Source organism: Oncorhynchus mykiss, chromosome 12 (genome assembly GCF_057628025.1).
Source record: "Oncorhynchus mykiss isolate SJ-2025 chromosome 12, ASM5762802v1, whole genome shotgun sequence".
NCBI lineage: Eukaryota > Metazoa > Chordata > Actinopteri > Salmoniformes > Salmonidae > Oncorhynchus > Oncorhynchus mykiss.
In genome coordinates, this window is record NC_143033.1 from 27,618,300 (window position 1) to 27,628,324 (window position 10,025).

Sequence of the window (10,025 nt, forward strand, 5' to 3'; positions counted from 1 at the left end):
TTTCCTCACTCTTCATTATACAGGATTAATTCAGGATTATCTGTAGTCATGGTAGCATCCAAATTAATATAGAAGTGTTTTGAAATGTATTATGTTTTTATTTACAATGACAGTAACTCCAAAATTACACAATGCATTATTTAGTATTCATTTCTATTGGGCACAAAATAATCTGAAACACAACCAAAACAAACTGCAAATCCATCCAACAAGTTTGTAGAGTCACAAGCTTGATGTACTCAATGTGTGCTAGGAATATGGGACCAAATACTACACTTTTGACTACTTTATTTATAAGGATATTTACATATGTCAATCATTTTGACCCCTACCTTTTTGAGAAAAACAATTATTACCTGTTAAACAAAATCTTTCTTTTAGCAATTGTATTAATATTAATATAATTTCCCTTTTTTTTAGCATACAATTGCTCAGTATTGTTTTATACAGTCATTTTTGCTCATCTTTATCAAGGGTGTCGGTAATTTCGGACCCCACTGTATACGCTGAATTTGTCAGTTCGTATTTGGTACTGCTTTTGGAATAGGCTTCATTTTCTATCTATTCTGCAGCTTACTGCTAAAATGATCATTTTAAAGAGCAACATGATGTCAAGGCTAAGAAATGTATTAAGTTTAATTTGCAGAGGACCAAAAACAGTCTACATGGTACATTGTTGTCTACAACACAATTTGGCCTACACAATTATTATGCCAATTAAACGTCAGCACATTAATCTAGTATTTGACATTTGTGTTGCTGTGAAACATCACCAAGATTTTTTTTTAAAACAGTCCTCAAGAGTTCTAAACACATCAACACATCAAAGTTGTTTCTGTGTAAGTTGGAATAATATATTGAATTGAATGTATTTTCCATTGGACCCCAGTAATGACTCTGGTGTTTTAGCTAGCGAAAAATATAATTATCATCCATGAGCAGATAGTGTACGTTCATCTCCTGTGCTTCCTATTTGTTAAGGGTTTCTGCCTCAATTCGTTTTTCATGTCTCCTATGCAGGTTGCAGCTCTCATTCAACATCTAATTGAAAACACCCCAGCCATTTTTGGTGAAGATGTTGAGTGCATTTTTACTGAGCCAAAGAAGGAACAAGGAACTGCAGAGGATGTCATGGGTGAGATCTATATTAGATAAGTGTTTCTTCACTATTTTAGCATTTTCATGGTAACCATGTGCTCTCATTTGGATCTTTTTGTGTTTTTTCTTTCAGTGGAGTCTTACCAGCAGATTGACTCGTCTGATTATTGGGACTGAGAGAAGCAAGAAGGACTTCACTCTCCTAACAGGGAACCTTTTTCCTGCCATTGGAGAAACTGGTCTTGAAAGAGATTTTGGGGCTTCTGAATGAGGTTGACTCCTTGAAAAAGCAACATGTGACTGAGGACAGTGCTTATAGCTGTGGGAATCTAGACTTAATGTCTTCCTTCTCCAGTAGGTCTATCTGCTCCCTGATGGGGACACAAAGTTTTTGCTCAGCCCGCTGCTCCTCAGAGCCCATTGTGTGTCTAAGCTCCCCCCGGTTGGGGTCCCACAGCCAGCTCTACACTCTTGTCTCCCGCCAGTCCAGTTGCGATGCATCAGTGATGTGTGGCCATGCAGACCACTCCCAACACACACACAAATCCCACACTAAGGAGCTACTAAAGTGGGACAGCAGCCCCAGGGTAGGTGGCAGCAAGTCTAGGTATGCCTTCTGGAGGTCCCCTCATGTAGCCTCGAGGTTCTGGCACCTTGCTCCATAGACAGCGCCTTCTCCTTCTGCACCGACTCTGTGTCCTCTCCCAACGAGCCTAACTCCCCCCCCTTCCTGTTCGGCATGTCGGCACAGTTACGCCCTCTCACTCCAGACACCACATAGAAATTCCTAAAAGATTGGAGCATGACATTCCCAGTGGCAGTTGCTCAGGCACCCAAGGTTTTGGACGGGTATAATTGGTCTGATGAGAGAAAGGGAGACTAGAAGCATTGCCATTCTATTAGCATTCAGAATAGAGAAGACCACCAGATGCTCACCCAAAGCCTCTGTAGTTTAAAATGTGAGTATATTCAAAGCCCTGTCTCTCAACCAGACAGTGAAAGGATTATCTCTGATTGGAGAGGGGAGCAGGTGCACCAGAGCCAGAAGGGTAAAGTGTTCAAGATGTCAGAGTGAAAAGGGCAGACCAAAGAAACATCCATTGCACACATACAGCTGAGAAATAAAAAAAACTTGCTGTCAAGAAGGAAGAGGTAAAGGGGACAAAAATTACATTTTACACCTCCTCTAACAGAATGCTGGTGAAAAAAACAGTCTGATCAATCTGTGGAAGAGTGTGGAGTCTCTCTGGTATCTGACACAAGGAGAGAACATCAGGAAAATGTGGAACTGCTGGCCCAAAGTGTGCAGCTCCACATACCCCAGACAGTGTCCTATGGTCAAAACACTCCACTGGTCCTGCAGTCTGTGTCAACCAGACAATTTGCAAATAACAAGAAAGGATCAAAGGCCAAAACAGATATTCACCTTGGTGAAGTGGTCCCTGAACAGTTGGGTAGTTGGTGCACTCCTCTCTCCCACACATCATCTAAAACTCATGCCAAAACTGCAAGCACAATCAGCCACAAGACTGCAAGCACAATCTGCCAAAAGACTGCAAGCACAATCTGCCAAAAGACTGCAAGCACAATCAGCCACAAGACTGCAAGCACAATCAGCCAAAAGACTGCAAGCAAAATCAGCCACAAGGATGCAAGCACAATCAGCCACAAGACTGCAAGCACAATCAGCCACAAGACTACAAGCACAATCAGCCAAAAGACTGCAAGCACAATCAGCCACAAGACTGCAAGTACAATCAGCCACAAAACCGCATGTGCAATCAGCCACACTATTAGAATAAAACTGCAAGCAACTGTCAGAAATACTGTGAGAAAATACTTCAACTCAAGTGACAGCAAGAATGGCCACTTAGATGCAAAACTGAATGAAAAAGAGCTCCTCCAGTGGCAAAATAAAATGTTGGAACCAACAGAAAATGCCACAAAGCGATCACATGGTGAGGAGTTGTCTGATTGTTAATGCTCATCATTTGGTGTTTTGTAATGGGCTGTCAGAATGTAGATCATCCTGGGTTATTTCACCCTCCTCTTTGTGTGTATTTTTTGCTAAATTATAAATTAAGTCAATGAAGGATCCCACTGGGCAGAGACATCAGTTCAAAGTCTAATTTTGATTAACTTTAAGTTGAGTCGTCATCTAAGGTGAATTCAACGTGAAATCAAGAAAACATTTCACCATGTCATTGGATTTAGGTAAAAAAAATAGGGTGAAAAAATTACGAAATTATCTTATATTGATGACTTTTTGCAAATCCAATCGGTTTTTACACATGGATTCAACATCATCACATTTCGTTTTTTGGTTGAAATCATGTGGAAACAACATTGATTCAACCAGTTTTTGCCCAGTTGGATGGTGCAGATTGAATGAAGGCACTCAAACCACTCAGACAGAGCACTTCCTCCAACTGAGTGGGGATTCATAACCTTAATCATTTTCTATACAGAAGCATTATGAATAAGGACCAGAAATCTTGACATCACTGTGATGTATGTGTTTCCTAATGGGGCTGTGATAATCTGTAGGTGAAAAAGTAAAAACAACCCAATTTGAGGCACATGAGGTATAAGATGCACAACTTGTATATGGGCAAACACACATGGCCTGGATTCTGTTTTGCAAACAAAAAAAATATACAGAATAATTGTAACAATATAAATACCTGAGAAGGAATATTATCCAAACTGAGTTCCAAATAATGTAAAGTGATTGTATGGTGTGCAACACATATTCCTGCTGTATAGTTAACATCTGGTTAATAAGTAATCACCTACTTCTCACTTTTATCGCTAAAGAGAAATGACCAACGTAAATCACATTGCATTTAGTGAGTTGAAATGTTTGTTTTGTTTTTGCACAGTTCAGTGCTATTTTGCATTTGCAAAATGAAGCCTCATGTATAGATCTCATTTAGACGCATTGATATAACGGTCTTAAACACATAATAACATATACTGTACCACTTTTACCACATCAGTGTTTGTTTTTATGTTTGTTTTATCCTAGAACTGTAACTTTGAACAATAATCATATGTAGCAGGCTGGATGCCTTGTTACAGAGCAACAAACAATGATTTGTAACACTTAACTTACTATTTCTAATTACAGAAATGACTTCTAAAGGCATGCTACTTTAGGCAATGGCCCGCTGCTGGCAGTATTTTCTTTTTAATGCTATGTACCGTTAACATGTAATTGCTACAACTGATTCTACAACCGAACCTACTTCAAGCTAGTTGATTGATAGGGCAAAGGGTAGTGATATGTTCCTGAGTGATATGTTCCTGGGGATGTTTGATTATTATAGACTTGGTACAATAGGTGCGAGGGGCAGCAGGTTACATGAAGGATCACTGGCTGCCTTTAGATCCCACAGTGTCCCTCAACTATTGGGGCACTTAGACAGTCATACCATCCATCCACTTCTGCACTGTCACGTGGCAACCAAGATGGGACCTGTCAATCAGAAGCAGATTAGGCTCAGACAGATAGTTTCAGAGCATTTACATAGACAACTTCAGATTTGTTTTACTGAATTACTGAATTTACTGCAACCTGTTGCTTCTACGTCAGTTCAGCAGTCCCTGTCTGGAGTAAATCAAGAAAATGTGTGTGTGCTTGTTTTGCTTGAGCCTTGATCATGTATGTAAATCATAACATTTCGACAAGCAAACACATGTAAATTGTTTATGTAACCTAGTACCATCATCTTTGAAATGCAAGAGAAAGGCCATAATGTATTATTCCAGCCTAGGTACAATTTAGATTTTAGCCACTAGATGGTGTAGGTGTATGTGCAAAGCTTTAAACTGATCCAATGAACCATTTCATTTCTGTTTAAAATGTTGTATCAAGACTGCCCAAATGTGCCTAATTTGTTAATTAGTAACTTTTCATGTTCAAAATTGTGCACTCTCCTCAAACAATAGCATGGTATTATGTCAGTGTAATAGCTGTAAAATGGAACTGCAACTTTCAGGGAAGTCAGGAACCAATATAATCTGTCAGTTAGGAAAGCTAAGGCTAGCTTTTTAAAACAGAAATTTGCATCCTGCAGCACTCATTTCAAAACGTGTTGGGTCGCTGTAAAGTTAATGGAGAATAAGAGCACCTCCTCCCAGCTGCCCACTGAGGATAGGGAACACTGTCACCACCGATTAATCTACGATAATCGATCATTTCAAAAAGCATTTTTCTACAGCTGGCCATGCTTTCCACCTGGCTACCCCTACCCCGGCCAACATCTCAGCACCCCCTGCAGCAACTTGCCAAAGCCCCCCCACCCCCGCTTCTCTTTCACCCAAATCCAGACAGCTGATGTTCTGAAAGAGCTGCAAAATCTGGATCCGTACAAATCAGCTGGGCTAGATAATCTGGACCCTCTCTTTCTAAAATGATCTGCCAACATTGTTGCAACCCCTATTACTAGCCTGTTCAACCTCTCTTTGGTCTGAGATCCCCAAAGATTGGAAAGCTGTAGCGGTCATCACCCTCTTCAAAATGGAGACACTCTAGACCCAAACTGTTACAGAGCAATATCCATCCTGCCCGGCCTTTCTAAAATCTTCGAAAGCCAAGTTAACAAACAGATCACCGACCATTTTGAATCCCACCGTACCTTCTCCACTATGCAATCTGGTTTCTGAGCTGGTCAAGGGTGCACCTCAGCCACGCTCAAGGTCCTAAACGTTATCATAACCGGCATTGATAAAAGACAGTACTGTGCAGCCGTCTTTATTGACCTGGCCAAGGTTTTCGACTCTGTCAATCACCACATTCTTATCGGCATCCTCAGCCTTGGCTTCTCAAATTACTACCTCACCTGGTTCACCAACTACTTCTCAGATAGAGTTCAGTGTGTCAAATCGGAGGGCCTGTTGTACGGACCTCCGGCAGTCTCTATGGGGGTGCCACAAGGTTCAATTCTCAGGCCGACTCTTTTCTCGGTATATATCAATGACATCGCTCTTGCTGTTGGTGATTCTCTGATCCACCTCTACTCAGATGACACCATTCTGTATACATCTGGCCCTTCTTTGGACACTGTGTTAACAAACCTCCAGACGAGCTTCAACACCATACAACACTCCTTCCGTGGCCTCCAACTGCTTTTAAATGCTAGTAAAACGTAGTGCATGCTCTTCAACCCGATCGCTGCCCGCACCCTCCTGCCCGACTAGCATCACTACTCTGGACGGTTCTGACTTAGAATATGTGGACAACTACAAATACCTAGGTGTCTGGTTAGATTGTAAACTCTACTTCCAGACTCACATTAAGCATCTCCAATCCTAAATGTAATATAGAAGTGGCTTCCTATTTCACAACAAAGCCTCCTTCACTCATGCTGCCAAACATACCCTCATAAAACTGACTATCCTACCGATCCTTGACTTCGGCGATGTCATTTAGAAAATAGCCCCCAACACTCTACTCAGCATGTAGTCTATCACAGTGCCATCTGTTTTGTCACCAAAGCCCCATATACCACCCACCACTGCGACCTGTATGCTCTCATTGGATAGCTCTCACTACATATCCGTCACCAAACCCACTGGTTCCAGGTCATCTATAAGTCTTGGCTAGGTAAAGCCCTGCCTTATCTCAGCTCACTGGTCACCATAGCAACTCCCACCCGTAGCACGCGCTCCAGCAGTTATATTGCACTGGTCATCCCCAAAGCCAAAACTTCCTTTGGCCGCCTTTCCTTCCAGTTCTATGCTGACAATGACTGGAACGAATTTCAAAAATATCTGGAGCTGGAGTCCTATATCTCCCTCTCTAACTTTAAGCATCAGCTGTCAGAGCAGCTTATACTGTACCTGTACACAGCCAATCTGTAAATAGCACACCCAACTATCTCATCCCCATATTATTACTTACCCACTTGGTCTTTTGCACCCCAGTATCTCTACTTGCACATCATCATCTGCACATTACACTCCAGTATTAATGCTAAATGGTAAGTATTTCACCTCAATGGCCTATTTATTGCCTTACCTCCCCTACTCTTCTACATTTGCACACACTGTACATAGATTTTTCTATTTTTCTTTTCTATTGGGTTATTGACTGTACGTTTGTTTATGTGTAACTCTGTGTTGCTGATTGTGTCGCACTGCTTTGCTTTATCTTGGCCAGGTAGCAGTTGTAAATGAGAACTTGTTCTCAACTGGCCTACCTGGTTAAATAAAGGTGAAATAAAAACAACCTGGAAGATATGGTGCACAACGTCCAATTAGGGTAAAAGGGACACAAGGGCACTATGTCCCATGGGGATCACAGGACCTGGACGACGGAGCTGGAAAATGGATTAGAACCTTTGAAGTACAACCATGGGGAAACTAGTAGTAGAAAGTAGTGGGACCGGTAGAAATGAAGAGTGTACTGTACTGTGTGCCAGTGGCCTAACAGCGGCAGTATGGGATTCACTGGGGGATAGAATGGACTTTGATACATACCGTCCTGGATTCTGGCAGGCCCTAAGAGCAGAGTACCCCACAAGGATTGTCCCAAAGTCGCTAAAAGGAAAACCACTGGGGGAGTCATAGAATCCGGCTGCGTATCTACATGGTCAGCTGAAACGATGGAGGCAGGAAACAGAACGGGATCCAGAGGGAGACCCACTGATGACGATTCTGTTCCGAAACTCGGTGATAGAAGCCTTGCCCCAACCAGTAAGAAGCAGGTCGGAGGATGTGGTGGGACTGACTTCAACATCACACAAGGAATTCTGTGACCCTATGCTCCATGCAGTGGAAAAATACAGAAAGGATGAACAGAGACTCACAGAACAAGGAAAAGACGTTCAGAGAAAACTGACCCAGCTTCAACTGGAAGAACTGATTGCTGAAGTACGTTCAGGGAACGTTATTAAAATCATCATGTCATGGAGTCACAGTAACACTGTAATGTTTCATGAGAACCACTTCTATTTCTCCCACATTATTGGAACATTGAAAGAGATCCTTAGGAGAATGTTCTGTGGTAGTTTTTACAGATGTTTTGAACAACATTTTAGTGAATGTTAAGAGAACCTTCCAAGGATATTTCATTTCAACTTTTCTTAGAAAAAAAATATTTGGTGATGAAAAACATTATTTGAATGTTTGTGGGATGTTATCATCTTAATGTTGGCTGAATCCCTAACTATAACTTAATGAGCATGTTGGCTAATGTTCTGGGAATGTCCCATTTTTCCTGAGTAGCTTACAAAAAACAACCCACATATCATCCTCTAGGAATGTATGTGTACATTACGTGTATGTTTACATTAAGTGCATTAGGTTGTACTCAATCTAACATTTGTTAAAGCTAGACATTGTACACACACCCACACAAACGTGGGAGTACAGGTTCAGCCATGGAGTCAATGCCCCTGGGGGAGTTTAGGGGTTAAGTGCATTGATTAAGGACACAATGGCAAGAAAAGGCAACTAGAATCTCAACCAACTAATCCAACTAAACAAATTACCTTATTGTTTTTGGATTGTACGAGATCAAGTAAATTATTCGGAGCTCTGATGGAGGTCACTGACCTTTACAAGAGCTCACAGCAAACTTCCGACATATTTTAGAAAATGCAGGTATGACCTAAAAAGTTCCACTAATCCAACTGTTTTGTGACTGAAGGAAAATGTTGTGCTCAATGTGAGAGTAGTAACTTCATGTCAATGGATTTAGTCAAAATTATTTTAGGACTGCGTTGCATGGCAACTGGTGTCCTTGTTGCTATGCAGCTCTGTCCTTTTTTAAAAATGATTTTAACTTTATTTTTTATTTTACCTTTATTTAACTAGGCAAGTCAGTTAAGAACAAATTCTTATTTACAATGACAATCCTTCATGACCAATGTCTTTGAAGTTCTGAGTATCCATGACAAACCTGTTCAGTGATAACAACATCCTGACAAAACATTGACTTGGCACTTAATTAGGTCATTATAACTGGGTAAAGTATTTATATTTTGACATTGCGGGACAGTTTTTGTATAAATTAGCAAGGACTGGACATTTGAATAAGAAGTATGTTTCTGTTTTTCCCATCTCCATCTCATAAATAGGATAATCATTATAGCTAGATTTTTTTACGGTGAACAACATGAGGCAGCATGTGTAGTAAATTAGACACAGGTGGCCAAAATACAATTTAGGTACAAATAATAACTGCAAGCGTCAATGTGAAGCAGTGGCTGCCCAATGACGTGGAAATATGCGGAGAGGCAGGATACTGAATACAATAACCTTCAAAGACAGACATCAGATCACACAGCATTGTGTTTCAGCTTGAATCATTATCTCCAGCTATGTTTTTCTTTAGAACTCCTGCACACAAAAATAGAACTACAGGAGAGTGTGACTCCCCTCTGTTCTTCATTCTTTTCATCCTAAATGTTTGTATCTTTCTGGGTGCAGATGTTCTGAGCGTGACTATTCTTCATTCTCCTTTGATCATTTGCATCGACTCCATACACCAGCTGTCTGGAACCCAGGGTAATCAACTACTCTCATCCCACTAGGTACAAATACATGAAATATGACGTTCTCTATGCGTCATATTTCATTTCCCCCCAATGTAGCAGTATTGCTTCCGTCCCTCTCCTCGACCCTACCTGGGCTTGAACCAGGGACCCTCTGCACACATTGACAACAGCCACCCTCGAAGCATCGTTACCCATCGCTCCACAAAAGCCACAGCCCTTGCGGAGCAAGGGAAACAACTACTTCAAGGTCTCATAGCGAGTGACTACTTCAAGGTCTCATAGCGAGTGACGTCACCGATTGAAACGCTATTAGTGCGCACCACCGCTAACTAGCTAGCCATTTCACATCGGTTACACCAACATATTGATGTTTAGCATCGATGGAAGAAGTAGTACACGTACACAGTTTGAGTCATTTTGAAC

General features: G+C 41.3%; 1 long non-coding RNA gene across 1 annotated transcript; it reads left to right on the forward strand.

The window, feature by feature from the left end:
- Positions 1-1,020: 1,020 nt before the first annotated feature.
- LOC149979116 (uncharacterized) lies at positions 1,021-4,985 on the forward strand. Its single transcript, XR_016484967.1, has 2 exons — positions 1,021-1,135; positions 1,232-4,985. It is a non-coding gene; the product is annotated as an uncharacterized LOC149979116 (long non-coding RNA).
- Positions 4,986-10,025: the final 5,040 nt, after the last annotated feature.